Source organism: Coturnix japonica, chromosome 2 (genome assembly GCF_001577835.2).
Source record: "Coturnix japonica isolate 7356 chromosome 2, Coturnix japonica 2.1, whole genome shotgun sequence".
Lineage (NCBI taxonomy): Eukaryota > Metazoa > Chordata > Aves > Galliformes > Phasianidae > Coturnix > Coturnix japonica.
The window spans coordinates 68,225,662-68,240,901 of NC_029517.1; positions in this window are offsets into that span (position 1 = coordinate 68,225,662).

A 15,240-nucleotide genomic window follows, 5' to 3' on the forward strand; every position below is an offset into this window, starting at 1 on the left:
GCTGTGTGACTGGGTTGGGCTCTTACAGGGGAGCAGGACCCCACGCACTCAGCTGTGGGCAGCCAGAAGGTTTCTGAGAGGCATCCCACTTGCTATCACATGCCAAGGGCAGGCTCTTTCAGGTAGCTATGGTGTGGAAATGTCTGCATGCAGGAGCCCTTCAGCATCAAGGAAAAGAAAACCAGAGCAGGCTGCTGCTTTCTATCAGTAAGAGTTTAAAGGCAACCTGCCGGCTGACAGAAGCAGCAGCTGCAAGGAAATTTCACTCTCTCCCCCCACACAGAATCCCCCATCCTTTTTGTTCATCAGTTTGTTTGGTGGAAACAAATATCTATAATTTTCTTTTTCTTTTTTTTTTTTTTTTTTTTTTTTTTTTCCCTTTATAATGACAGCAATGTTTTAATCATCTTGGGCTGAGCATGAAAGTCTGAGTGGGAGGAATAACGGGGGAGTGGAGGAGGTGCAGAGGAATAGCTGACTGCTGGCATATGCCTGAGCTGAGGGATGCACTCTGCGAGGAGGACAGTTAACCTACACAAAATGTGCTGGCTTCCTGCCCACATTGGGCACATCGTGCTGCTCCAGCCTTTGTGCCAGGTCCCTGAGATGATGACAGTGACTGACAGGGAGAGAGAAGATGCGGGGTAAAAAACAACAGAACACCACAAGCCAGTAATAAGCTTGGTGTCAAGCCCAGGCTGAGCAGCAGTAATTTTTGGGAATGAGCTTTGGTGCAAAGGTAGCAAGCCAGCTATGTCCTATGCAGAATAAATCAAGGCTGTGCCAAAGAGCTGCAAGAATGGAGGCAGCAGGGCTCCACAGAAATGGATCTGAATGTGCAGCTTAATGGGAACATGAACAAGCCATCTAACCAGGAGTGAATCAAGGCTGGGGCTGAAATCTCTTTCCTGTTAAATACAGGTGGAATTTAATTAATTAAATAAATCATTTTTTAGGGGGAAAATGCTGTAAGAAAGGCTTTGATGGCACCTTTGATTATACCCAAAGACTTGCTTGCACAATGGATATTATTACAGCAATTTTACCAAAACTTCCCCTGGTCCCGGACTAGCCTGACCTTGAAAGTCTCCAGGGATGGGGCATCCACCAGCACTCTGGGCAACTTGTTCCAGTGCTGCACCACCTTTGCTGTAAAAATCTTCATTATATTCAGTCCAAATTTCCCCTTTTATTTTGAAAACACTTCCCCTTGTTTAGTCGCAACAGACCCTGCTAAAGAGTCTGTCTCCTTCTTTTTTATAGCCCTATTTCGGGAGGTGATGGACTCATGTCGTTTGCCCGTTCCCCCAGAAATCTTGTAACTAGCAACACAATCATCATTTCTGGGTTACACTACACAACGTTCACAGGCTTCTCCAGCAGCAGGGAATTAGCCTGGCACCTTCAGCACAAAGAGAAGCCATCCTCCTTCAGTCTCCACGGTGAAGGGGCAAGAAGAAAGTGAAGAGTCTGCTGCACAGCGTGTCTTAATAGCTAAAAGCTGTGTCTGCTCTCTGAGTCCTGGCTGCCGATCTCCTACTTGCATTCAAGTTTTGCTTTCAGGCTGATCTCTGAGAGCACTTATCTACTTCAAAAATAATTTTAATGAAATCTGAGATTCTCCAGGAGCTTGAGCTGGAAGTAAAAACAGCAAATACAATGAGGCTTAGGTCACAGCAACACGTTATTCCAGGATATCTGAAGATGAGGGAAGACTCCTTAGCTTATCTGAATTAAAGGATTTGAGGTGAAGAGGCCTGAGGATCTATTTGTTTGCTTTGTTTAGATTTATGAAAAAGAGGAGAGGAGAGGAGAGGAGAGGAGAGGAGAGGAGAGGAGTGGAGAGGAGAGGAGAGGAGAGGAGAGGAGAGGAGAGGAGAGGAGAGGAGAGGAATGGGAAGGGAAGGGAAAACATCCAGGGACTGTTCATGTGGCTTTAAATCTGCAGAAGTCACAAAGCAAGAATTTCTTGGAAGTAAGCAGACAAACAGTTGTTTTAAAAACCCACAGGGGAAGCACAGAGCTGCATCTGCTCTCCCAACACCCTCCACCCAAGGTGCAGGCCATCCCTCCAACTGCCTGTCATGCACGGATGGCACCAGATGCTTCTCCAAACCTCCCTGTGCTGGCCTGAAACTGCAGGGATGCAGAGAGGGAGGCAGGGACAGGGGCAGGGAGGGAGCTGGGCACTGAGCTGCTGCAAATATCTTCCAGCTGAGAGGGAGCTTTCATCTGCTCGAAGAGGATGTCAGGGCTGCTTGAATAAGCTGTGTATTTATCTAACATATCCTGGGGGAGTTGTAAGTGACGCTGCTGTACCTCAGTGAAAAGGCAGCAGAAGTTGAAAAAGTAAACAGAAAAGCCTGATGGAAGGATTGAGATGAGCTTAAGCCATCCCTGCTTTCTTACTGCAGAGCTGATAGCATGCTGAAGGGAGAAGGCACATGATAATGGCTTGCTATGCAGGTGTAGCTGTACAGGTGCCAGCTTTACACCTAGCATTATATGGGGCACAAAGGAAAAGCAGAAAAAAGTGGTTTCTACGTTTTTGCCACTCAGATGGAATCTTGGTCTAAAGACTTATGAAAAGCTTTATTTTCAGGGCTCTGTTTCCTTCCTACCCTGCTACCTATAGCAATATTAGCTGTGTCAATTTTGTTGTTCAGCTATCTCCAGTGGAAGACTTACAGGCATTCACAGCATAACGTCCTTCAGGTTTTGTCTGGGTATCTTAGCTCTTGAACAAAGGCTCCATTTTTTTCATATCCGTTAATAAAAAATACTTGACAAAGCCCTGGAGCTTTTAATAACTGTATAGATATTAGAATAGGCGGAAGAGTTTAGCAGTAGCAGGAGAAACTTCACAATGAATCTTTTTGCTGCGAGTGTGGTGTAGAAATCTCACCCAACAGGCCCCTCTATCTTCCTACTCCAAAAAGGCATTTGGTGGCAGAGAGGGATGGGGTTCCTCATGCTGTCATGAGATGTGCTCAGGCAGTGGCTTCCCCAGAGCCTGCCTCTATAGCCGAAGGGGTCTCTTAAGTTACTTTTTAAGTAACATATTAAAAAATCTGCATTTAGAATAGGCTACATTTAGGTGTGGCATACTTGTGAATGTCCCTTATAGTAATACTTCTACAGCTGGTGAGGAATCAGGACAAGGGGAAATGGTTTCATCCTTAAAGGGGGTAGATTTAGGTTGGATATAAGGAAAAAGTCTTTCACAGTGAAGATGGTGAGGCACTGGAACAGGTTGCCCAGAGATGTGGTGGATGCCCCATACCTGGAGACTTTCAAGGCCTGGCTGGATCAGGCCCTGGGCAACCTAATCAAGCTGTGGATGTCCCTTTTTACTGCAGGAGAGTTAGACTAGACAGCCTTTAAAGGTCTTTTCCAACTCTGAGAATTCTATGATAAAATATTAGAACTGCTCTTGTAGCCATCTGCAGACAGTAGCTTTTAGATAGGCATCACCTGAGGACCTGTCTCCTTGATGTATCTGCAGACTCCTTCTGAAAAAGTGCAGAGCACGTCTGCCCTTATTCTGTGTGAGAACATCTTTCTCATTCACCCAGTGATAGTTCCACACTCAGCATAGTTCCTAGGAAATACTGCTGTAAGTTTTGTATATATCAGTTTTGTATACAGATCCTTTCTGGAGTGGGGAGGAATGAACAATGTGTGTACCTTTTAGTCTGAAAAGAGGAAAAATTATGAGCTCAGTTTTATCTGTGTGAATTATTTGAGGACCAGATTACATAGGCAGCCTCAGGAGGGTAAGACCATCTTTTCACTGCAGCTCCACAGAATAAAGCATCCTTGTTCAGGGAAGACCCCAGGTCACACAAATGTGTCTAGTGAATATATGTGCTGGTGTTCAAATTCACCTCCAGCAGTGATCTCTCTTGGGGTGAATTTGGACTGCATTTTGAGGTAGGAGCCAATATTTTGAACTGGGTTTTTATTCTGCTTGTTAAATAAGTGTATTAGTTACAAGGTTTCTTTTGTGATTTCATCCTCTTCTTGGTGGTTGGCACAAAATGAGTCTGAGTCTGCTTTTGACTGAAACTCTAAACTCCACCAGTGACCAGTCAGTAGCACATCTCTCACTGGATGCTCCCTCCTGTCAGAATGGAGGGATATTTGTAGCATCCCTTTTTCCATCTTCAAAAAAAATGAACAAAATATGGACCAACACTTTTGGCTCATCCCTTCCTGGTCCACATTGTGGGAGCATCAGTATTACTCTTGAGAGGATCCTGTATTTCCTTTGGCGTCCTGATACAAATCTCAAGAGGTAGGAAAAACACTTGCAAGGCAAATGCTTTCTGATGGGCCTGCCCCAAGCTCACAATTTGTATGGAAATGACACTGCAGTTAGTATCCTAGAGCTGCATCCAACCTTGGCTTCTGCCAGCAGAAGAGGCAGGGTACCAGATGGCAAAAATCCTACCAGAGCATCAAGCAGTTTAAACTGTTCTTTTTGCTAGGAGTTTTAATGGTCCATATGCTAAAAGTATAACGCTCGGATGCACCCTGGCTGCCTGGCAGAGGTCTCCACTGTTTGGGCTAACGGGGAAGAGCAATTAGCAAGTAGCAGCTAGGAGCTTATATGGTCCCATTACGTCCCAATGTGAGGATGTACTGCAGACACACGTTAAAATGTCTGATAGTGAATCTGGGGGAGGATGGTGGTGCCTGTATTTGCTGAGTGTTAAAGCTAGACTTTATCTCAAGCCCCTGCCTCAGACTTGAGAGTAAAGCAAAGACTGACAGCAGTCTACATTTCTGGTCTTCCCTTTTCAGACTTTTGCTTCTGAGATCATATACTGAAACACTGAGCTGATGGATACAAAAGGCTCCATTTATTGTGGATTTCAGAGCAAGATTATTGCTCTCTGAGCCACCTGTAACTCTGGCACTACCAACTGATGCTGATATGTCTCACGTCTGACATCCTTGTCTGACTAATTTTCATACAAACTCACTATTCAATGCATTTAATAAGTGGGGAGATGAGGTTTTAGGAATCTCGCAAGGTTGCTGTAAGTAAGGCCAAGCTGCCATTTGTTTTTTGCTTGTTCTTTTCATATGGAAAATTGTATTTTGATATTCGTTAGGAGACTTATTAGAAAATGTAAGAGTGCCTTGAAACAGGTATTTTAATCACATATGTAATTTTTTATGACTGACTATTAGTATTTAGCCTTCTTGTTATCCTTGATGTTTTTTGCCCAGAGGGCCTCTAAGCAAACAAACACTTTAGTAAATTATTCACCCTGTGCCAGTGAGTTACTGACCCCTTTAAAAACAGCTTTTGTTATGGAAAAAAAAAAAAAAAAAGAAAAAGAAAAGGGTGTATGTTACATATGTAAAAATACTGTTTCATTTCTAATGGAAATATACAAGGAGTTTTTCCCTGTGCAAATGACTTCTTAGGTGCTCCTTTTGGCTCTATATCAGACCCAGACAACTTCTATGGAGTTCCAAGCCTGCAACAGGAGCCCATAGTTCCTTTGTGGCAATACTTTGATATGCTTGTTATACTGAGCGGTACAGCAGACCTATTAAATGTTTCAGCCTTGTGAAGACAAGTGCTCCATAACAAGTATTTTTTTGGTCTAAGTTCTCAATAGCACCTGAATTCCAGGCACTGGATGGCTTCTCATCTCTTTGTATGGAGAGACAGCTGAAGGCCTGAGCAGCAATCAAAGCAGACTCATGCAGCATACGCATCATCCCCTGGAACCCTTGCTGCCAGCCCAGCTCAAGAGAACACTGGACATGTGGGAGTACACTGTGTGGTGACATGGCAGGAAATCTCTCCGTCCAGCTGAGGGGAAACCAATGATTGTTTGTTGCCAGAAAGCCCCTGAGGTACTGGGAGGTGGCCATAGATTAAAATTGTCCGTAGGCTGCTGTTAAGCTATGCTCAAGCAGCTGCCCCCTGCCCTGCTAGATGTTCTGGAATAGACCATGTGCTCCTCAGCTATGGTTATCATGTTTAAATGATGAAAGATGCCTTTCAGAGGTTCACTTTAGACTTATAAATGTTAAAACTTCCCCCAGGACAGTTCATAGTAATCATAACACCTTCAATTTAAGGAGGCTCATCCCTTCTTACTATGCTTCAGGGAAATTTTATTCATTTCAGCAAATGATATCTTTTACCAAATAAAGCAAATCATAGGTAATCCGTAACAGTAGGTAGGAACCCATTTTTTACAGGTATCTGGTCTTACATCTCAGCAAGGAGACTTCATTTTCACAAAATAAGCAGATAAAGGGGCTGAGGTTTGAAAATCTCCAAAGAAAATGAGTATCACATGGCAAAGAGCATAAAAACCTTTTCACATATAACACTCATTATGTTGGTAACTCCAACTCAAGATTAGAGACACCTTGCATGTCTCTGAAGTGAGGAAGTTCTGTCATTCTCATTTTATACATGGGTCATTTGGTAGTGGGCAGATGGGAAATGTATAAGAAAGGTAGAAAATAATCTAGATCTTACAAGTGCTTGTCTGGGAAATGCAAGCTAAATAGTTAAATAGTGTTATGGGCTAGAGGATAAATCACTGGACCAGGAGACAGAGGTGTGTTTTATCAGAGATTTATTGCATTTTCTCATTCTTAGCTTATGGTTGTGAAATAAAAATGTCAACAACTGACAAAGAAATTAAAATGATCCTGTAGCTGTTATCATTTTATACTCCTCAGGTGGTACTAGTCACAGAATGTCTCTTGACTAATATTTGTGCTAAATAGCAACAGTAGTTTTCAGTATTTGTCACTAAACGTTATTTAGTACTGAAGACACTCGTGTAAAGAAAAGTGGAAAGTGAAAGGATAAAATATCTGCAGACAGCAGGAAGACTGTAGGTAGCATGTTAAACATAAAAACAACACTTCAGAAAACCACTCTGGTTAGTAGTAAGAGAAAACTATCAGAAAGGAAATAAATATTCCTCTTCCCACAATGTGTTAAAACAACACAAAAGGAAAAGATAAATTCTTGCACGTTAAATGCTAAATGTATAACCAATTAGCATTGAAGAAAAAGGGTTTTCAGGAGAGCTTTACTTAAAGTCTACCAGCAATAGTAAGAGTAGCATTATCAGTAATAGCAGATGCATCCACCTTTGGAACAGGAAGGGTTCAACGGAACAGTAGATGAGGAGAAAATAGAAGTATCAAGGGAGGTAAGGTCGTAGCAGAAAGAGGAAATGAATTACTGGTTTCACTTTTCATTACCTGTGACTATCACACCAGAATGGATATTTTAGAGGTTGCTGAGCAAATCATGGGAAAGAGCCAAAAATCATCCATGAGTTATAACGTAATTAAAATGTGAAATTATTCAGCAACTAATTGTGGTATGAAACCTATCACTTTTTTTTCAGAATGACAAATATACAAATACATCACTAGTCTTTAGTAATGACTGTGAGCGTGTTTGGGAAATACAGATTAGTAAACCTTTGTTAAGAACCAGTCAGATTTGTAGAAACAATCATAAACAGAGTTCTTATACACAAAAATAAATGTATGGGACTGCACAAAAGACATACCTTTAAAACACTAGAGATTTTTCATAGAGCTAGCAAGCACATGAGTAAATGTGATTCAACTGATACAATGAACTTGTGTTTAACAATACTTTTGACAAGGTCTCTCATTATAGGTTTTTAAGGAAGAAGAGACTTTTGTGGAATCTACAAGGGACGTGAGGAGGGGGAGTTAGTTACCAGGTAGTGAAGTTATCCAGCAAAACTGGAGACTTACAAAACAAGATGCAGTTACTTGGAATAATAAAATAAAAGTACTCAAAATAACAAAATCTGAGTCAAATTTTGAGGGAGAATATCAGAGAAGTCTAAACATTTAAGACACTGATGGGGGGCAGGTGAATGAGGAAAGACAGTTAATTTTTTTCTGTTGGTACAAGAACCCAGCGGAACACCAAAAGCAGCAAGCTTGAAACCAAAGTATTTTTTTCATATATTAATATAAACTTAAAGACCGCAGGACTTGTTGCTATTTAACATTGCAGATGTCAGCTAAAAACAGGTTCAGAAAGAGATGAGGCAACTTAAGGCTATGAATAAGACATGCGGACCCAAATGAATTTGGTGTCAGACTCAGTTTGGCAGTTTCAAAACCCTGCAGAAAAGATAATCTTTTTACTGATCATACAAAATGGTATTTCTTGTATTAAAGTGTTCTCAGAATGCATCCTTAGATGGCAAAGAGCTGTCAAAGTTTTGTTCTTGGTGCAGCTAGTCAGAAAAACAGCAAAACAACAATATTCCATGGCAGGGGAGGTGGGAATAGATGATTTTAGAGGTCCCTTCCAACCCAAACCATTTTATTATTGTACAATAAGATTCTACAAAAACCAGCAGAAAAGGTACTGACAGTGCAGTGTTGAAACATCTCATTCTGCCTTGACTTTTTTAACTTTGTATTAGCTTTTCTTACTTTTTTTTTCCTAAAATGTAATATTACCTTTTAAAGTCAAAGTCAAAACAGAATGTTTCAGTTTCTGTTACAACAAAACCTGTCAATCAACCTGAAATATATTGGGTTTTTAAATTCCCCTTTACTGAGAATTACAATCTTTGGGGCTCTCACTGCAATTCAGAACTAAGTCAACTTCTGAAACCTTAAAAACCTTTATAAAACTGGACTGCTGTTCTTTAAAACTTGAGCAAAGTCACTCAGTTTTCTTTTTATTTCAGCTTTCCTGTCTGGAATAATATCACTCATCCATCTCTGAAAAGCATCTTCAGACCGAGCACAGAAAAGTCACAGATCTCTGTGTCTTGTGCTGACATTAGGTGATCTCAGACACTACGCCAATCCTGCTGCTTTCAGCTGGGCCTCTCTTTCTTGTAGTCAATTGTTCATAGACTTCAGAAGAACAAGATAGGTCATATTTCTTCCATGAGAGCTGCCCTTGGCACCTCTTGGACTGTCTCTTTTTCAGTCTGTATTTGCCTAATGTTTTTGTTTGCACCTTTTTATTTGTGCAAACTTGGAATTGTCCCCCCCCAAGCAGAGCTGAATCAGCCTTGGCAGGACAGCAGATGAAGCTTACAGTGCTGACACTTGTGCCATTGATACTAAAATAAAGAGAAGACCTCATTCCCTAAACTATGAACATTACGTCCTCGTAAGGGAGACTCAGGCATACTTTGTGCTGTACATGAACCCTCTTCACCAGAGGGAATTTCTCCCTTCCTCTTTTCCCAGGATGGGAGGCATCAGGATTGCTATGAGATAGCGTGAGGAAGGAAGAGTTTTTTGGGTCCTGGAATGCCAATAAGCACTTCAAACATCTTTCTTGGTTTCTGGAGTCCCTGTATCCAGCACCCTGGAGCGTGGTTTCTTTTTATAAAAAGAAAGCCTGTGCTATTTTTCATACCAATCACATGCTGTTATAAATGGCTTAAAAGTTTCAAGGGCTCCAAATGCTGAAAAGCAGCTGTATGCTGATGTGAGCAGCATGTGTAAGGATGATTTAAATCTAGTTTTTATCCTATTTAACTCCCAGTGGCTTTTATGTTTTCCATAAATGGCTGAGAAAAGTTCTTGGCTGGAAAGAGCCATAAAAACATAATAAATTCTTTGTAGTCTCAACATTAGCAATTCATCATATAAATTTTGTTTGCTTATTTTCTGGGATTTTGTATGTTTGCTGTGACTGATGTGTCTTGGATCTCTGATGAGCCTCTTGTTCCTCACTACACCAATTCATGCAGATAAATTGCCTTTTATGTGACATCCAGAGCAGAACTTCCATTGCCTGGGATGGCCCCAAGGACAAGAACCACACGTGTCCAACCGAGATGTGAGTCTTCCTTAAAATCTCTTCTGTTGGGTAGTTATTCTCAGCCACCCAAAGTTCACAAGAGGCAGCGTGACTCCTTAGCAAGAGTTTAGCAGATTATACAAAGTCTGGGTTTTATGCCCCATTGCTAATTTGGGAAAGTGCTCTATGGCATCTCTCCTTGCTCAGCAGAACTGCTGACAGAGGGTTTCAAGACCTCCTGAACAGATCGTAGTGTGCGTATTCACATCACATCTCCAGGGTCAGATTTAGAGATAATTTGACTCAAACTAATATCTACATAAGGGGATTTTGCAAATTTATAATTTCCAAAGGGCACATCTGCTAATATTCTATTATAATTTCTGAACTCCATTTCTTTCATTAAGGAGCTAATTTTGTTCCCAGGAGAATCATTAGCTTTTACCCATTTTGATTAATTTAATTCATATTACCAATAGCTACCTAAGGCTTTATGAACTGGATGGGAACTTTTAGCTTTTGCTTTAACGCAGTCTCTCACCGTGAGAAATCTTGTCAACTCTAATTGCATTCAGAGGAATTTAAATTCACTTTCTTTGACTTTTTTTTTCTTTCAAATCTATGCTGAGTAAAGTGCATATTATACTCTTCACAGTACTCTCATTCTTCCTCCATATAATGTTGACCATAGAGGGCTCTTTGTCCAAAATCATTCTTAGGAGATTCAATCCCAAAAGATATGGGATTTCCACAACTCTTGCTGAGTTTCAGAAAAGCATTTTAGATTTTCTTCTCCTTGTGTCCGTGGCAGTAAAATTTAACTTTGGCCTCTCCACCTGCACCCTCCTCAGGTTCTTACATTCAACCTTACAGCTACATTAGGACATTTGTTCAAAGGAAGGATGAAGTGGCCATGGGGATTAACTTCTGCTTGTCATGGGTGGGGGTACCAGTAACAACAACAAAGGGGAGAAGTTCTTGGTGTATGACACATAGGACAGCACCCACACTTCTCCAGAAGTATGAGCAGATGCTATTAGTGAATGGGCCAAGCTGGCCTCCTTGGGCATCTCTGTTGGCTACGGCTTTCTCTACAGCCACTGTCAGTCAAAACCCAGCACTCTTTGTCCTTCGCCTCTGTGGCTGGCTGTGATCACAGATACATCAATTCCTATAAATTAATTCTCAGATCTTGAAGGAGGCCTCATAATAAATTGCAAGTGAATGTTCCTGTGTTCCACTTTTCTTTCCAGTTTTGCTTCAAGAGCTTGGGCTTGCAAAGGGTACAGGGGGGGTCAGTACTTCTTTTCTTTTGAATGTCAATGGGGATTTTTCCTAGCTGGATGAAAATATCATCCTCCTCAGGCCTAAAATACCACTCCACATGTTCCTAATCATTTTGTTATTTTTGGATGCTTAGCTTCAGCTGTGGGGATTGTAGTTGATCATCCAATTCCCTGATATTATCATTGAAACTAGTGGGCTGTGATCACAAGTAAAATGCATGACTAAGGAAACAGGTCTTCAAAGTTCTTTGCAGTGGTAACTATAAATGCCAGAAATGTGGCCAATATTTTGGATGGGCAAAGTACAATTAGGATCCACATTCTCCAAATGGCACATCCTGGGAGACCTCACAGTTTCTATTTAGAGACCTGGAACAGTAACCAAACCCAGCAGGAACTGCAGGCACTATAAATAGCACATGCTGGGACCGATGTGGCAGGGCCGAGCACAAGTACTGCCAAAACACTGGGATAAAGGGAAAGATGCAAAAAGAAAAAAAAGGTCCAAAATGCAGAACTTGGCCCTTGCTGTTGAAGTGAAGGTAGTTACAACTGAAGTCATGTGAGTTTCCTTGCTGCATGCAGACTTTGCAGTACACAAGCAGGATGCAGCCTGCAGAGTTTTGCCTTGCTGCACACTGGTGGCAACACTGAGTAACATCGCAGACAGGAACTGCCCTGTACATATAGCACAAAGGCAGTAAACTCCTTATCTTGCCACCTTATAAATCTTTGTTGACCATCTCTATACATGTCTCCATAAGAACATTTGATCTAATAGCCTTTTTAAAAATTTCCCTTAATTTTCCAGTAGAATCCCCCGGTGAATCATTAATGTAACAAGATAAAGATCTCTAGCTAAGGAATTATTCTTATTATAAAGTTCCCAAGTTCTAGTAGCAAACCTCTCCAGGGTATATATTAAACCAAAAAGGTCCCACACAATCATTTAAATCTACAAAATTCAATTCATTTCTGACTCCCTCCGGGCACTTGTTTTATAGTGATCTAATAAAGGGGAGTTGTGGCTGTTAAATGATAAAGTCTCCAAAGGGGATGCGGGAACTCTGCACACAAGTACCCAACATTTGCTGGGAAGCTTTATTTCTCCTTCTCACCTGCGACCCTTTTGAATGAGAAACCTTTCAAAGACTTTGAAAATCAATAGATCATTTTGTGGGTTTATTTTTTTAAAGTGATGTCCATAAAGTTTTCTTATATAAATGTATCACTTGAGGATAAAGATTACAAAAAGATTAAACATTCAGGTGTCCCAGAAATTATGTGCATGCATTCAGAAAATCACTGAAACTGAGCAAAGAGGAGTCGTGTGTTGGCTCTTCTTCCTTTCCTGTGCAGGAATGTTCTGGGATGATTTACCAGCTGCTTTCTTCAGCCTAGTTCTAAATTACCTGTTAAATTATCATTGATGCAATTCTGTCGTGCCATAATGCACATAACTAGGGAATAGCAGACAGTGCCTGATAGGTTTTTTTTTCTACAGTCTTGAAAATGGAGAGGAGGAATAATAAAATACTGTCTCTCCTGATTGCATCAAAACCATAACTGCAGGTATAGTGGTATCATCCACTGAAATGCACTCATGAGACATCAGAAACTCAGAAGTTTTTCTGCAATTGGAAAACACATTTACATGCGGTATTGTGGTAGGGAAATGAGTTGCTTTCCTTGTGTTAAATACAGCTTGCTACCTGATGCAGACACAGGGCTAGATAAAGCTTGACAACACCATAGCTGGTTACAGCTCCCCTGAGAAACACCAGGGTCAAGCCTGACTAGATATTGTAGCTTTCAAAGTCTGTCTTAGGAGAATCCTTTCAAGCATTCTTAACTTTGTGGTGACCACTGTGTTTTGCAATATGTTGTACTTCCCCTGTAAAGATGAGGCACAAAAGAGCAAATTAGAGCTTCCTTCCAAAGCAAGGGATCCAAAGAAAAATTTTCTGTACCTTCCCTGGGTATTTCAGATGAAAAGCCCATCTCTAGCCACAGGGACAGGCACAGGACACAAGAAAGATGCTGCACCAGCTTGCTAAAGGGGCAGCACCAGGCACAGCCTTGAGGGACTCTGATACTTCCAGCAGCACCCTCTGGCTATTCAGCATCCCTGGGCTAAATGGCATGAATGGTTATGTTTGCAGTGTGGTTTCAGGAGAGCTGCAGCTGTATCGCTTTGTACAAGCACCAAACAGCGACCTTTCCAAAGTGAAGAGCAGAGGAAAATGAGGTGTATTTCCAATTGAATTCATTTTGTCCTTCACTGCCCACACCTTAAAGCATAAAGTGCTTTTTGGGGTTGCCACTGGAACTGTATGTGTGTGTTGGCCAAAGGCAGGCTTTGTGAGAATGTTTAAATAAATCAATATGGGAGGTTTGTCTAAGGTTACATGTTTGTTAATGTTTTATTGATTACGTTATTGGTTGTAAATTATGCAACTTAATAAAGCTGCGGACCCTTTCTAATAAAGACAAAGAGGTTATCCCATTAACTGGCATCTTAAGGCACAGAAACTTAATAATATAGCACATTATAAGACCACAGCCCAGTGGCTGACAAATTCAATTCATCATGAATGTGGCTGCGATGTTGCAGACACCAGGTTATGTCCTCACACAATTAGGCAGTGCAGGTCAAGTTTGAGAGAGCACAGAGTCAACTCTCTGAAACAAATGAAAACAGATGAGATCAGAGAACAGCTGAAGAGACACCTGGAGCAGCCTTTGAGCTGAGTGTGTGACCCTGGCACCCCACACACCCCTGCTCTGAGTGTACTCCAACTAGCGGGTATTTTCTGCTTTGCAGGAGCAAAGATCTGTGATGTGCTGTGGGCACAGCAAAGAGCACTTCCAAGCAAATCATCCCTTAATGAATCAGGCTGTAGAATGAGCGTAGGTGGCCATTTTAGAGACAGATATTTATAAGCATTTATAAGATCCCCCCTCAGCCTCTTCTTCAGGCTGAACAGACCCAGGTCTCTCAGCCTTTCCTCATAAGGGAGACATACCAAGCCCCCAGTCGTATTTGTGGTCCTCCTCTGGATTCTCCCTAGATGTTCCCTGTCTTTCCCAAACCAGGGAGCCTAGAATTGAACACAATACTCCAAATGTGGCCTCACAGGGCAGAGCGGAGGGGGAGGATCACCTCCTCAACCTGCTGGCAGCAAATTTTTTAATGCATCCCAGGATACCGCTGGTCTTCTTGGCCACCAAGGCACACTGCTGACTCATGGCCAACCTGTTATCCACCAGGACACCCAGGTCCTTATCCTCAGAGTTCCATTCCAGCAGGTCAGCCCTTAACATGTACTGACGTACATGGTTATTCCTTCCCAGGTGTAGGACTGCATACTTGCCCTTGCTGAAGCTCTCAATTCAGTCCATTTAGTTTTCCCTCAAGCTGCTTTCCACATCTCCTTGAGGATCAACCTGTTTCATTCCATTTTAGAGAAATCTCTCACCACCCAGAAGAAAAAAGATAATCGTGAAAATGCTTTTAGAAGGAAATAAAATAGAAAATTTAAAGTGGATAAAGACCATCTCTCCACAATCCAACTTGACATCCACAGCCAAGGAGAGTGCATAGAGCAGTTCCCTTGCCATGCACTGGGTTGAAATGGGCTCCTGACTGATGCTGGTCTAGCAGTTCACTTGACCACCATGCTGGGAACAGGGGAGAGTCTCTGAGAACATATATCAGAAACTCAAGGACTGAGGCTGGCTTCTGCTTGCAGTTACAGCTGTGTGAATTCAAGCTGTTAATAAGCGCTGTGTGCATGGAGCAGGCTCTACTGTTAGGAATTCAAAGGTGTGAATTAATTCAACGCATTCTTATCAGTGCAAACTTAAGGGGAAATTCATAACAAAAGTGGCCCTGTTTGTATGGGCTTGTTTAGCAAGGAGTCTGTCATACCTTAGAATGTGCATCAGAACAAATCCACCAAGCACACAGCCAACATCCTATGTGGAAGGCTGTCGCAACATCAAGTATGTTACCCACTCACTGAAATCACTACCAGCTCACTTCTGGAGAAGTCTTGGAAGATTAATGTAAACCTCAAAGCACAAATATTACATCAGGAAAAAAAAAATAAATAAATAAAGCTCAGAGAAAATGCAAAA